Source organism: Phoenix dactylifera, unplaced genomic scaffold (genome assembly GCF_009389715.1).
Source record: "Phoenix dactylifera cultivar Barhee BC4 unplaced genomic scaffold, palm_55x_up_171113_PBpolish2nd_filt_p 001378F, whole genome shotgun sequence".
Classification (NCBI taxonomy): Eukaryota; Viridiplantae; Streptophyta; class Magnoliopsida; order Arecales; family Arecaceae; genus Phoenix; species Phoenix dactylifera.
The window spans coordinates 25,232-39,149 of NW_024068702.1; the positions used below are offsets into that span (position 1 = coordinate 25,232).

The 13,918-nt window shown below is 40.6% G+C and overlaps 1 non-coding gene across 1 annotated transcript; it reads left to right on the plus strand.

Annotated features, from left to right (window-relative positions):
* Positions 1-3,037: 3,037 nt before the first annotated feature.
* LOC120108527 lies at positions 3,038-3,143 on the plus strand. The gene has a single exon (XR_005509840.1). It is a non-coding gene; the product is annotated as a small nucleolar RNA R71 (small nucleolar RNA).
* Positions 3,144-13,918: the final 10,775 nt, after the last annotated feature.

A 13,918-nucleotide genomic window follows, 5' to 3' on the forward strand; every position in this document is an offset into this window, starting at 1 on the left:
TATTTTTATTTTTATTTTTATTTATTTATTTTTTTAATTCCTTTTTTTTAAATTTGATTGATCTATCAAATTTCCAAATGCATACTAGCTAAGAATTTCAAAAAAACTCTCTCTTTTCATTAAAATCTAATTTAAGATACATAAATGATGAAAATTTCAAAGCACACATGGTTTTATTTACTAAGTCAGCCCAAATTCTAGGTTAGTATGCTATCTAAGTTAAAGTTATTAAGTTTCCATTTAGGGAGTTGTAAACTCATTTATACTGGAGTGCTCGGTGAAATCTGGACCATACACAAGCTAAGGATTCGGATCTCAAAATATTGCTAATACTAGTAGTTTCCAAGGATTGGTCAAAAAGGACCTGCTCACTGATTCAAAAATCATCTTATCTGCAGGATTTCGAGAGTTGTGGATTGTTTACTTTTAGTACCTCACAGGCTTTATCTGTAATATTCCAGTTTACTCAAATTTTTTACAACGACGGCTTTCACCACTATTGTCTTTTTCAAGGTCATACAGAGTTTTTTTTTTTTTTAAACATCATAAAAGATATTATAAATTATGCACTTTTACTCTTGTGGTGATTTTTCGTGTAACGAGCAATCAATCGACAACTCTCACACCAGTTGGCAACAAGGTGTCAGGCATCAAGACTCCCCTACAGACTTATGCTCGGAGTTCTCATCGCAAGCCCACTTGATCTTTGACAATAGGTAGCCCTTTTCGATGTTCCTGACTAAATCCATTATTATTGATGATATATATATATATATTTTTTTTTTGAATTAGATAAGAATGATTTATCAGGGTCCAAGGTTGCTACTATACTATCAACATATTGTCGAGCCTAGACCTTAGAAGGGTCGGCCAGTGTGTAGTGAAATTCCAAAGTATTAATTAGCTTACAACTTCCTAAGAGAGACTTAATAAAAGAACTTAAATTTATATTACTCCGGACTAGTCATTGGGCTTTTTTAGATTTTATATACCTTGTGTATTTATCATTCTCGCATTTATGTAATAGAAATTAGGTTTTTAAAAACAAAAACTTTTTTTTATTTAAAATTTTATTATTATTATTATTTTATGAACAAATTTTTTTTTGAATGAAAATCAAGAATGAAAATCAAGATGAATCCCCCAAACCTAAACCTAACATTGTCCTCATGTTAAAAAAAAAAAAAATCTAAGAGAATTGGGTTTGCCTCCCAACAAGCGCTAAGTTTATTGTCTTCAGCCAGACACAGTGAGGTAGTTTTTGCATCTCCTTCTATGAGGTCATCTATTTTGTCTATTATAAAATACTCAACTTCCCTCGCGGGTTGGTCGGCCGCATTGAACACATTTAATTTTACTTTCATGTTCCCAAATGATATGTTCATTACCCCCGTTCTACAATTGATGCATGCATTGGCTGTTGCTAGAAAGGGCGCCCAGGATCACTGGGATTTATTTCTTAGGATTAGGCTCATGTTCCATATCAAGGACGATGAAATCTAATGGAAAATAGAATTTGTCTACCTTGACAAGAACATCTTCAATTATCCCGTGGTGTTTTTACAGATCGATCAGCCAATTGAAGGGATACCGAGGTTGGTTTTAAATTCTCCTAACCCCAAGTTTCTCATAAACTGAATAAGGTAAAAGGTTGACACTTGCCCCTACAATCTAAGAGTGCTCGAGGAGAGGATTGAATTATTTCCTAAGACACCAGTAAATGGTTGGAGCACCAGGATCTTTGTATTTCGGAGGTGTTGTGTTTGGAGAATAGAACTCACTTGCTCAGTTATATAGGAAATCTCTAGGAACTCGACATTATGTAAGCTTTTGGGTGCACCAAGGTTTTTAAGAAATTTGGCATAGGAGGGACTTGTCTATAGGCATCAAGAAGTGGAAGATTGATCTTCACCTTGTTTGAAAACCTCCATCATCCTCTCTAGTGAAGTTCCTTTTTGCCAAAGGGAGAGGGAGAAGTTGAATTAAGAGCTTCAGGAAATGGGGGCCTTTGGATGTGAGTTTTGGGCAGAAGATGGACTAGCTGAAGATGAAGAAGAAGGTTTTATATTTTTATTTGACACATCTCTATCCTCTTCTTCACCTTCCTTATTGTTGTCCTCCCCAATCTTATTGTCTACTATACGTCCACTCCTTAGGGTAGTCAAAGCATTGGCTTGTTCATGATGAATTGCATTTAATTGATTTTCTTGAGCCATGTATTGTCCCCTGGGATTACTTAATGGTTGGCTTGGAAGCTTTCCTTCCTCTCGCTTGTTCAGTGCATTAGCTAGTTGCCCCATCTGGGATTCTAGCTTGGCGATTGATTGCGTATGAGAGTGCACCAATTGTGTAATGGTTTCCAAACCTTGAAGGGCGTTCAACACTTTCTCCTCAAAGGCTGTGTTTCTTTGGGTTGGAGGAGGAGTGTGTTGAAATTGAATCGAGGGACGGTAGGGATGAATATTTTGTGGGGTTTGAAAATTCTGAGGGTTTGAAGAATTTTGGAATAGGGTTGGGCAGTATTCGAGCTTGCTGCTTCCAAGAAAAGTTTGGATGATTTCGCCATCCCGGGTTATATGTATTGGAAAATGGGTCATTACCCGGTCTAGGCTGTGTTTGAGCAGCATTGATGTGTTCTTGCACGAGTTCGGAGAATTGGGGCGCTGAAGGGCACTCATGAATAGGGTGGGATGGGCTAGAACAGATAGTACACACTTGTGCTTGGGAAGAGTTCATGTAATACCCACCTATCATCAGTTGATCAATCTTATGGGACAATGCATCTACCTTGCTAGACAGGTCCATAGAATGACTTATTTCACAAATGGTCCCTTTTCTTTGAGAACTCAGGGGTGCTTGACGAGAACAAGAAGCATGGTGGAGGGAGTTTTCATTTAGATTTTCAAATAATTCAAATAATTGCCATGCTTCATGCTCATTTTGAAGCATGAATGTCCCCCCGCATGCGGCATCAATCATCTGATGGTTTCGTTCAGTCAATCCGTCATAGAAACATTGCACTAGCTGCCATTTAGGTATTTGATGATGTGGGCATTTACGGATTAGGTCCCGAAATCTCTCCCAAGTTTCATGAAATTCTTCTCACTCAGTTTGGAAGAAGCTTGTGATGGCACGTCTAAACTGGTTCGTTCTTCTAATGGGAAAGTATTTTTTTAAGAATTCTTGTTCCATTTGATCCCAAGAACGAATCGAGTTGGCATCTAAAGAATTCAGCCATTGTTTGGCTCTATCTTTAAGGGAGAAGGGGAATAATCTAAGTTTTAGAGCATCATCAGTAAAGTTCTGAATCTTGACAGTGGTGCAAATCTCAAGAAATTCATCTAGGTGTTTGTATGGGTCTTCATTGGTGAGCCCATAAAAAGATGGGAGCATTTGGATCACACTAGATTTTATTTCATATTGTCCAGCTGCTACTTCAGGTAATCGAATGCAAGATGGGGAAGTGTAAATGGTGGGAGTAAAGTACTCCCTCAGGAGTTTGGGTTGTTCTTCAGCCATCTCAGGAGGTGGGGATGATTCTATTGTTCTGATCTTAGCTCGAATATTTCTAAGGGTCCGTTCTATTTCAGGGTCAAAAGGTAATAGGTCACGTACTCTAGAACGACTCCCTTGCATACACTAGTACTTGATCAATCAAGCATGCAATAAAAGAAAAACACATAAATCCTTGTATTGTCCTAAAATCACTAGACAGCTCCTAACTGGTTTGAAGAGGGCACCTGATAATTGCTAAATAATGCATAAATTCAATCTTATTCATAGCACTTTCATTATTTTATCACATATTTGTAAATTTAACTAAAAAAAATGTGTTACCCTCATCATTGCATTTTAATAAATTAATTCGAGTTTGATTTAGTTATTTATTAATTGAGCCTAATGTATGCAGGTCGAATCTAATATATGCAGGTCGAGTCAAACTTATTTCGGATGATCCCTGAACCCGAATGACACGCACCTGTCATCCCAACTCTATTGTTTCCTTCACATCCAATTGAGCTCGACTTTTCATGTCTAACATTTGTCCCAAAATCTCCCACGTTGCAATGTTTAAGCCATATCACGTTCATTAGACTTTATCCCGGTGAAACCAGCCATTCCAGTCATCTCTTCATACACGTCATCATGCAAATCCCCTTCATTCTCAACTTTGTGGATTTCCTCCAGTCTTCCAACTCCCGTATTCCAAAGTCACAGCCGGAAAGAGCCGAGACCCACGGACCAGCATTTCGCATCTCCCCTTGCATCCCGACTTGGCCACACCCTCAACGTCTTCCGTTAGATCCCAGTCAAAATAAGCTTTCCAGATTTCTATCATCCTTATCCAAAGCCGAGACCCATTCCCTGTTTCTGGATCATCTCCCAACCGGATCCCAACTCCACATCCCTACAAATCCAACCAAACTCCCAGCCGAGATCTTCTCCGCTCCCCTCGCGCCTGTGCCCTAAGCCACGTCTTCTTTCGGATCGATCTCACATCCTTATCCTTCCGTGTCAAAGCTCCAGCTTATCTATGCTTCAGCCGATAACCAAACGCATCCTCCAGCATCCTCTTCCTTCGAAACAGAGTACCAGCCATCAGCCGAATCCAGCTCCTCCCAACATCCAAGATCTTCTTCCGGACTCCCAGCTTCCACCGTGAAAATCTTCATCCCGTTCGCGTTCGGATATGCTTGATTCAACCATCCACATGAGAAATCTCACACGGTATCTCCCCTGTTCTTGCAATCAACCTTATCCCAACATCTCAGCAACCATCCTTTACCGTCCACATCATCCTAAATCCCAGCATCCCCTGTTCCCAATCGGATGAACTTCCAAACAACCACTCCCAGAACCAAGTTCAAATCCCATCCTCTCCACGATAGCTTCTTTCCGAGCTTCACGGCATCCAAATGCATCTTCCCCTGTTCAAAACTATCAACCCAGTGTTCCGAATTGATCTTCTTCAAGATTCCTCCCACGTCCACGAACAAACTTCCCTGCATCCTCATCCCAACTCCATCATCTTGGATAAATCCATGATTCGGAACAGAGCAGCATCTCATGTCCCTTCATCCGCATAAATCCGCATCACCGAAGATTCCTCCCAGCCGGATGAGCATCCCATATCTCCCACGTCTGGAAGTTAACAGTCGTCCGAGATCACCTCCACGTTGATTCTCCCACGTCCAGCTTCCATCATCCATGGATAAAGATCAATCCCTCTGCTCCGCATCATAGATCTTCATCTAGCCGTGCGCATCTATTTCAGGTTCAACTCTATCCACGGATGAATTCATAGCACTTCCCTATTTCACACGTCTTCATCTCAGCCGAATCCCTTGCATCCCAGTCCGCGATTCATCTTCATCTCCCCTGCTTCCAAATCTCTCAGATTTCTTCTCATCCATCACCCACCGAACTCATCCTTATCTTCCCGCTCGCATGGAAGCAAAACAGGGGAGATTGCAGCCTATAAAAGGCCCAGCGTGAACCGAGAGGACCATTCCTCCTTCCCCACCGGGAGGGGGGCATTCCCTTCTTCCTTACCGAAGGGAGTCGGCTGATCATCTTCTCAGAGGGCGGGGAGAAGCCAAGTTCCACGAAAGAATAAAAAAAAGAGAGAAAGGAGAGGGAGAGAATACTTTGTGATATTTTGGGAATAGAGAGAGTGGGATGGAAGGGAAGGATTTTTATACGAAGATGGAAGCCTGTTGCTGTGCTGCTGCTGCCATCCACCACTGCATGGAAGCCTGAGCTCTTCTCCAGGGCTGGATGCAGCCCTAACAAAGGGAGACGGGTTTTATATTTTATTTTATATTCTTGGGGTTGTATGAACTTATTGTTTTTAATGGATATCTTCTTTTTGAATCATATTTATTTCTGTGATTTTAAGTATGATGTTCGTACAACTGTTCTTCATGATCACTAGGTAAATATAAGATAGTCCATGCTTAGGGAAGATGCGATGTGCTGCCACCTTAGATTATGGTAGGACATTTCATGCAAACTAAAGATGGATTATGCCCAAATTACTTTTTGTGAAATTTTATTCGAAATGCTTGTTAGGCTTGTAGCCAATTTGCATGTTTATCCAAGAATAAATTAAAAATATAATTATCCTTATTCCGATGTTAGTGGTGAATTTCTTGCCCTAGATTCCCCAAATTGATATCATTTTAATTGCATTTTCTTTTATTAAATTGCTTAGTTTAATAGTCTTCACAAATTCCATCCTTTTAAATATTTTTATTTTTAAGAAAACAAACTATACTCCAATCCCTGTGGATCATACCCGTAATCACTATGTCTACCAGATACGTGCTATTGGCGTGGTCTTTTAAAGGTTGACTATCAATTTTTGGCGCCGTTGCCGGGGAGCGATGAAATCATACCTATCTAATTCACTATTATCCCATATTTATTTTAAAAAAAAGAGAAGAAAAAAGAAAAAAAAAGAAGAAGTGAATTCAGTCAGGTACATCGAAAAGGGCTACCTATTGTCAAAGGTCAGCGGGCTTGCAATGATGAACCCGAGCATAGGTCCGTAGGGGAGTCTTGATGCCCAACACCTTATGCCATCTGGTGTGGGAGTTGTTGACTGAATGCTCGCTACACGGAGAAATCATTACAAGAGTAAAAGTGCATAATTTATTTATAAATCTTAAAAAAAAAACAGAGAAAGAGAAAATAATATTGATCTTGAAAAAGATGATAGTGTGAAAGCCGTCGTTGTAAAAATTCGAGTAAACTGGAATATTACAGATAAAGCCCATGAGGTATTAAAGTAAACATCCACAACTCTCGAAATCCTGCAAGATAGGATGATTTTGAATCAGTGATTAGGTCTTATCTGACCAATTCTTGAAAATTACTAGCTTTAGCAGTATTTTGGAGGATCTAAAATCTTAGCTTGTGTATGGCCCAGATATCACCGAGCACCCAAGTATAAATAAGTCTTACAACTCTCTAACAGAAACTTAATGACTTCAACTTAAGTTGCATATTGACCTAGGATTTGGGCTGACTTAGTAATTAAAACTTTGTGTGCTTTTGAAATTCTTGGCATTTTATGCATTTGAAATTAGATTTTATAAAATAATAAAATAAATTCTTTAGACAGCAGTTTGTGGGTAGCTGCGCCGGAAACCCCACGAGACAAAACTCGTCCACTAGGGCCACCTAGGGGTTTAAAGCCTTATTGCATATGGTAAATGCAATCGCGATTCCTGCGAAAGTGAGTTAGTTTTTTTTTATATTTTATTTTGCTTGAGGACTAGCAAAATATAGGTTGGGGGGTGTGATAAGTGCTAAATAATGCATAAATTCATATCTTATTCATAGCACTTATCATTATTTTAATTCACATATTTTATAAATTTAACTAAAAAAATGTGTTACCCTCATCATTGCATTTTAATAAATTAATTCGAGTTTGATTTAGTTATTTATTAATTGAGCCTAATGTATGCAGGTCGAATCTAATTATGCAGGTCGAGTCAAACTTATTTCGGATAATCCCTGAACCCGAATGACACGCACCCCGTTCATCCCAACTCTATTGTTTCTTTCACATCCAATTGAGCTCGACTTTTCATGTTCTAACATTTTGTCCCAAAATCTCCCACGTTGCAATGTTTAAGCCCATATCACGTTCATTAGACTTTATCCTGGTTGAAACCAGCCATTCCAGTCATCTCTTCATTACACGTCATCATGCAAATCCCCTTCATTCCATCTCAACTTTGTGGATTTTCCTCCACGTCCTTCCCAACTCCCGTATTCCAAAGTCCACCAGCCGGAACAGAGCCGAGACCCACGGACTAGCATTTCGCATCTCCCCTTGCATCCCGACTTGGCCACACCCTCAACGTCTTCCGCTAGATCCCAGTCAAAATAAGCTTTCCAGATTTCCTATCATCCTTATGCAAAGCCGAGACCCATTCCCTGTTTCTGGATCATCTCCCAACCGGATCCCCACCTCCACACTCCCTACAAATCCAACCAAACTCCCAGCCGAGATCTTCTCAGCTCCCCCTCGCGCCTGTGCCCATAAGCCACGTCTTCTTTCGGATCGATCTCACATCCTTATCCCTTCCGTGTTCAAAGCTCCAGCTTATCTATGCTTCAGCCGATAACCAAACGCATCCTCCCAGCATCCTCTTCCTTCGAAACAGAGTACCAGCCATCAGCCGAATCCAGCTCCTCCCAACATCCAAGATCTTCTTCCGGACTCCCAGCTTCCACCGTGAAAATCTTCATCCCGTTCGCGTTCGGATATGCTTGATTCAACCATCCACATGAGAAATCTCACACGGTATCTCCCCTGTTCTTGCAATCAACCTTATCCCAACGTCTCAGCAACCATCCTTTACCGTCCACATCATCCTAAATCCCAGCATCCCCTGTTCCCAATCGGATGAACATTCCAAACAACCACTCCCAGAACCAAGTTCAGATCCCATCCTCTCCACGATAGCTTCTTTCCGAGCTTCACGGCATCCAAATGCATCTTCCCCTGTTTCAAAACTATCAACCCAGTGTTCCGAATTGATCTTCTTCAAGATTCCTCCCACATCCACGAACAAACTTCCCTGCATCCTCATCCCAACTCCATCATCTTGGATAAATCCATGATTCGGAACAGAGCAGCATCTCATGTCCCTTCATCCGCATAAATCCGCATCACCCGAAGATCTCCTCCCAGCCGGATGAGCATCCCATATCTCTCCACGTCTGGAAGTTAACAGTCGTCCGAGATCACCTCCACGTTGATTCTCCCACGTCCAGCTTCCATCATCCATGGATAAAGATCAATCCCTCTGCTCCGCGTCATAGATCTTCATCTCAGCCGTGCGCATCTATTTCGGGTTCAACTCTATCCACGGATGAATTCATAGCACTTCCCTATTTCACACGTCTTCATCTCAGCCGAATCCCTTGCATCCCAGTCCGCGATTCATCTTCATCTCCCTGCTTCCAAATCTCTCAGATTTCTTCTCATCCATCACCCACCGAACTCATCCTTATCTTCCCGCTCGCATGGAAGCAAAACAGGGGAGATTGCAGCCTATAAAAGGCCCAGCGTGAACCGAGAGGACCATTCCTCCTTCCCCACCGGGGAGGGGGGCATTCCCTTCTTCCTTACCGAAGGGAGTCGGCTGATCATCTTCTCAGAGGGCGGGGAGAAGTCAAGTTCCCACGAAAGAATAAAAAAAGAGAGAAAGGAGAGGGAGAGAATACTTTGTGATATTTTGGGAATAGAGAGAGTGGGATGGAAGGGAAGGATTTTTATACGAAGATGGAAGCCTGTTGCTGTGCTGCTGCTGCCATCCACCACTGCATAGAAGCCTGAGCTCTTCTCCAGGGCTGGATGCAGCCCTAACAAAGAGAGACGGGTTTTATATTTTATTTTATATTCTTGGGGTTGTATGAACTTATTGTTTTTAATGGATATCTTCTTTTGAATCATATTTAATTTCTGTGATTTTAAGTATGATGTTCGTACAACTGTTCTTCATGATCACTAGGTAAATATAAGATAGTCCATGCTTAGGGAAGATGCGATGTGCTGCTACCTTAGATTAGGGTAGACATTTCATGCCAACTGAAGATGGATTATGCCCAAATTACTTTTGTGAAATTTTATTCGAATGCTTGTTAGGCTTGTAGCCAATTTGCATGTTTATCCAAGAATAAATTAAAAATATAATTAATCCTTGTTCCGATGTTAGTGGTGAATTTCTTGCCCTAGATTCTTCCAAACTGATATCATTTTAATTGCATTTTCTTTTATTAAATTGCTTAGTTTAATAGTTTTCACAAATTCATCCTTTTAAATATTTTTATTTTTAAGAAAACAACTATACCCCAATTCCTGTGGATCGATACCCGTAATCACTATTCTACCAGATACGTGCTATTGCGTGGTCTTTAAAGACTACGTACCAAACATAAAGTTTATGAGATACCAAACATAAACATAAAGTTTATGGTCTTTAAATATCTCGTTCAGGCAGGATCTCATAAACTTCAATTTTTGCAAAAATTGATAGTCAACTTTAAAGACCACGCAATAGCACGTATCTGGTAGGATAGTGATTGCGGGTATCGATCCACAGGGATTGGGGTACAGTTGTTTTTCTTTTAAAAAAAATAAAAATATTTAAAAGGAAGAGTTTGTGAAGAAAAACTAAACTAAGGAATTTAATAAAGCAAAATGCAATTAAAAGGATAGTAGTTTGAGGGAAACCTAGGGCAAGGAATTCACCACTAACATCGAATCAAGAGTTATTTGTATTTTAATTTATTCTTGGATTAATATGCAAATTGGCTACAAGCCTAAAAAGCATTCGAATAAAATTTTACAAAAGTAATTTAGGCATAATCCATCTTCAGTTGGCATGCAATGTCTACCCTAAACTAATGCGGTAGCACACCACATCTTCCTTAAGCATGGACTATCTTATATTTACCTAGTGATCATGAAGAACAATTGTATAAACGTCATATTTAAAATCACAGAAATTAAATATGAGATGAAATAAAATATTCATTAGAAGCAAAATAAGGTTTATACAACTCCAAGAATAGAAATCAAAATATAAAACTCTTGGCCCTTTGCTAGGGCTACATCCAGCCCTAGAGAGAATATCAGCCTTCCATAGAGTGGTAGACGGCAGCAGCAGCACAGCAGCAGGCTTCCATCTTCATATAAAAATCTTTTCCTTCCATCCCACTCTCTCTATTCCCAAAATATCACAAAGTATTCTCTCCCTCTCTTTTCTCTTTTTTTTTTATTTTTTTCGTGGGAACTTGGCTTCTCCCCTGTTCTCCCAGGCCGACTCCCTTCGGTGAGGAAGAAGGGATAAAGGGGGCAGCCCCCTCCCCTGGTGGGGAAGAGGAGGAATGGAAGAGAATGCCTCTAGCCTTCATCATCGACTCCCTTTTATAGCCTTCACAGCCTCTGTTATCAACCTTCAGATATATTCTTCCGAGTGAGAAGATAAAGGAGAGGAACGGTCTCTGTTCCGTGGACGTGGGTGAGTCTCTTGAGATGATCCAATCCGGACGTTGGGAGCTGATCACGTTTGGCTTAATCCTTGGAAGCTTATCCTCGGATGCTGGAACGCGTTGGATGGAGTTGATCCGGAACGCTGGGAGGATAATCCTGAGTTCGGTGGGTGATGAAGACGTGATCCTAGAATTCGTTGAACTTGTTTTGCTGAGGGAAGCAGCTGGCAGTGCGGATGAACCTTGCTCCACTGGGAAGAATCTGGAAGAGACTAACGAGGCTTTAACGTGGAGAGAATCTCGGACGGAAAGAGCTGGGACTTTGCTGGCTTGAGCCGTGATAACATGGTACCCTGTTCTGAAGCATAGGATAAGGATGCAAAGCTGGGAGGAAGCTGAAAGAAGATTTGATGGTTTAGGATGCGGGATAATGATGGAATTGATCGAGTTGTTGGGAGCTTTGGATGCGGAACTGTGAATGGCATGCAAACGGGATGACAGCTCTATTCCTTGGGAGGATGAGCTCGGGAAAGATAGGAACAGGGGATTCTTCCGTGGTCAATGGGTCTCGGCTTTGTTTTCGTGAAGGGAAGTTGAAGAAGAAACGGATATGCTCACGGCTAGGGAACTCGGAAGACGCGGGAGCGAGAGGATGAAGACGTGAGTGATCCGGTTGAGATGCGGCTGGGAGGATATTTTTGCTATTGTTGCTATTTCGAAACCGGGGAGAATAGCTGGGACCGGATGCTTGGGCTTTATCCCGTGGGTGATGGAAGATGAGATTCTCGGACTGGGTGAATGTCGTGGACGAGGATGGAGCTCTGGTGGTTGATCCGTGGGATAAGGAGGATCTCAGACTGAGAGGACGCAATCGGTTGCGAACTGAAGTTGGTTGGGAGATGGAATAAAGATGAACTCGATGTGGATGAAGGGGAGGAGGTTTTTGGAATGCAGAAGGGATAGAGGATGATGGGAAGATATGCATAGGAGAGGATATGGCTTTATTCATGGACGTGGAAGAGGAATTTGGGATGAGTGTGGAATGTTGGGAGGTTGGATTTGGCTGGGAGATGGAATACAATCCATGAAGCCGAGAGAATCTCGGCTGGGAGGAGCTGGATCTCATCGCGGAAGAAGAAATTGGACGTTGGGAGATTCGGCTGGGAGGAAGTAGTGGATGAGGAGAAATGATGAAACATGATCTGGTGACGCGGAACAGGGGAGAGGTGTTGCAAGATACGCGGGGCGGACGCATGAAATTTGGGACTTGAACGGGATGATAGGCTTGGTTTTGTTCGTGGGACCCGAGAACTGGAAAGTGACGTGGAAGCTTGATCTCCAAGCATTTAAAGGATGACGTGGACACGGGTTCAGCTGCAAACGCGACCTGTACACATTAGTTCAGACATCATCCTAATTAGTTCGACGTAACCTGCACACATTAGACTCGACCAATAAAATCAAGCAAACTCGAATTATTTCTAATAAATTATTAAAATGCAATGATAAGGGGGAATGAATTTTCTTATGTTTAAATTTAAAATATATGCGTAAAAATAATGATATGCTATAAGTAAGATATTAATTCATGCATTATTTAGCACTTATCAGCACCTAAGCCTCCAATCCGGTCTAATGAACCGAGTTGACCAGGTAAGCTCCCAGGTAAGTGGAGGGGTCACGATGCGTTCGCAAAGGTCCCACTTAAAACCCACTTGCCTCGAACAGATGAACTGTCTCCCTTATAGGGACAAAGCTTGCCTAGACATCAACTAAGCCACAGAGCGAAATTGGGTGCAACTTTCGGTGATCTTCGTCCTATTGAGCTCGAATGTCCCTAGGGGCCAATGTCTAATTGATTTTAATTAAAGTGACACTATATGAGATTGAGTTCACCTAAATTGGGTAAGAGTCCGGTGATGAAATCCGGCTCTTAGCTTGTTGGGGTGATTGCCCTTACTAAGTGCGGAATAATTTGTGTATGTGTATCAAGCATGCATTCACACTTTTGCTGAAATTAAAATCAAACAATCACCACAAAATTTCAAGCTAATAATTAATTTAAATAAGAAAGGTTTAGAAGTTACCAAAGGAAATTTCCCCAGCAATTTAAATTTTTTTTAAGCAAACCTCTAAAGCATTCCTCTTTGATAGCCCAGATCTCCTCTTCGATTTCTGATCAAATAAGACCAAAAGAAAAATAATAATAATAAAAAAAAATTAGTAGAAGAGAAAAAGGAGATAAAAAAATTACAATAATATAAAATATTTTTTTATTTTATTTTAGATATATATATATATATTTTGAAAGTTTGTTTTTTAATTAATTAAATTTTTTTTTAATGATAGGAAAAATAACTATGCAAGCAATCCCCGGCAACGGCGCCAAAAATTGATCGGTTATTTTAATTTCAAAAATAAACCACGCAATAGCACGTATCCCGTAGGATAGTGATTACGGATGTCGGTCCACAGGGATTGGAGACAAGTTATTTTTCCCTAATTGAATAGTTACTTCAAAGGGTATAAGCTAGAGTAAATGATAAAAACTAAGAATTAATATGGATGTAATAGTATGAATTATCTATGGAGGAAGGTGTTTAGGGCTAGAATCCACCGATAGATTTATATTCATGACGCTTTCAATGATTGAGTTGTATTTAAGACTTGATTGCTTCCGACTACAAGCCAAAGCAATTATAAAAGAAAATTATAACTAATTTCCAGCATGAATCATCTAAGTCTAGCACAAACCATCTATTCTAATGATAAGCATGACCTGTCTAACCTAGCATGATGCATCTGATCATTAAACATTAAACATGAAATCGATGTCACATGAATATCTCCTCCAAACCACAGGTGTTGGATTCGATGAAATAGATCAATCTATGTAAAATAT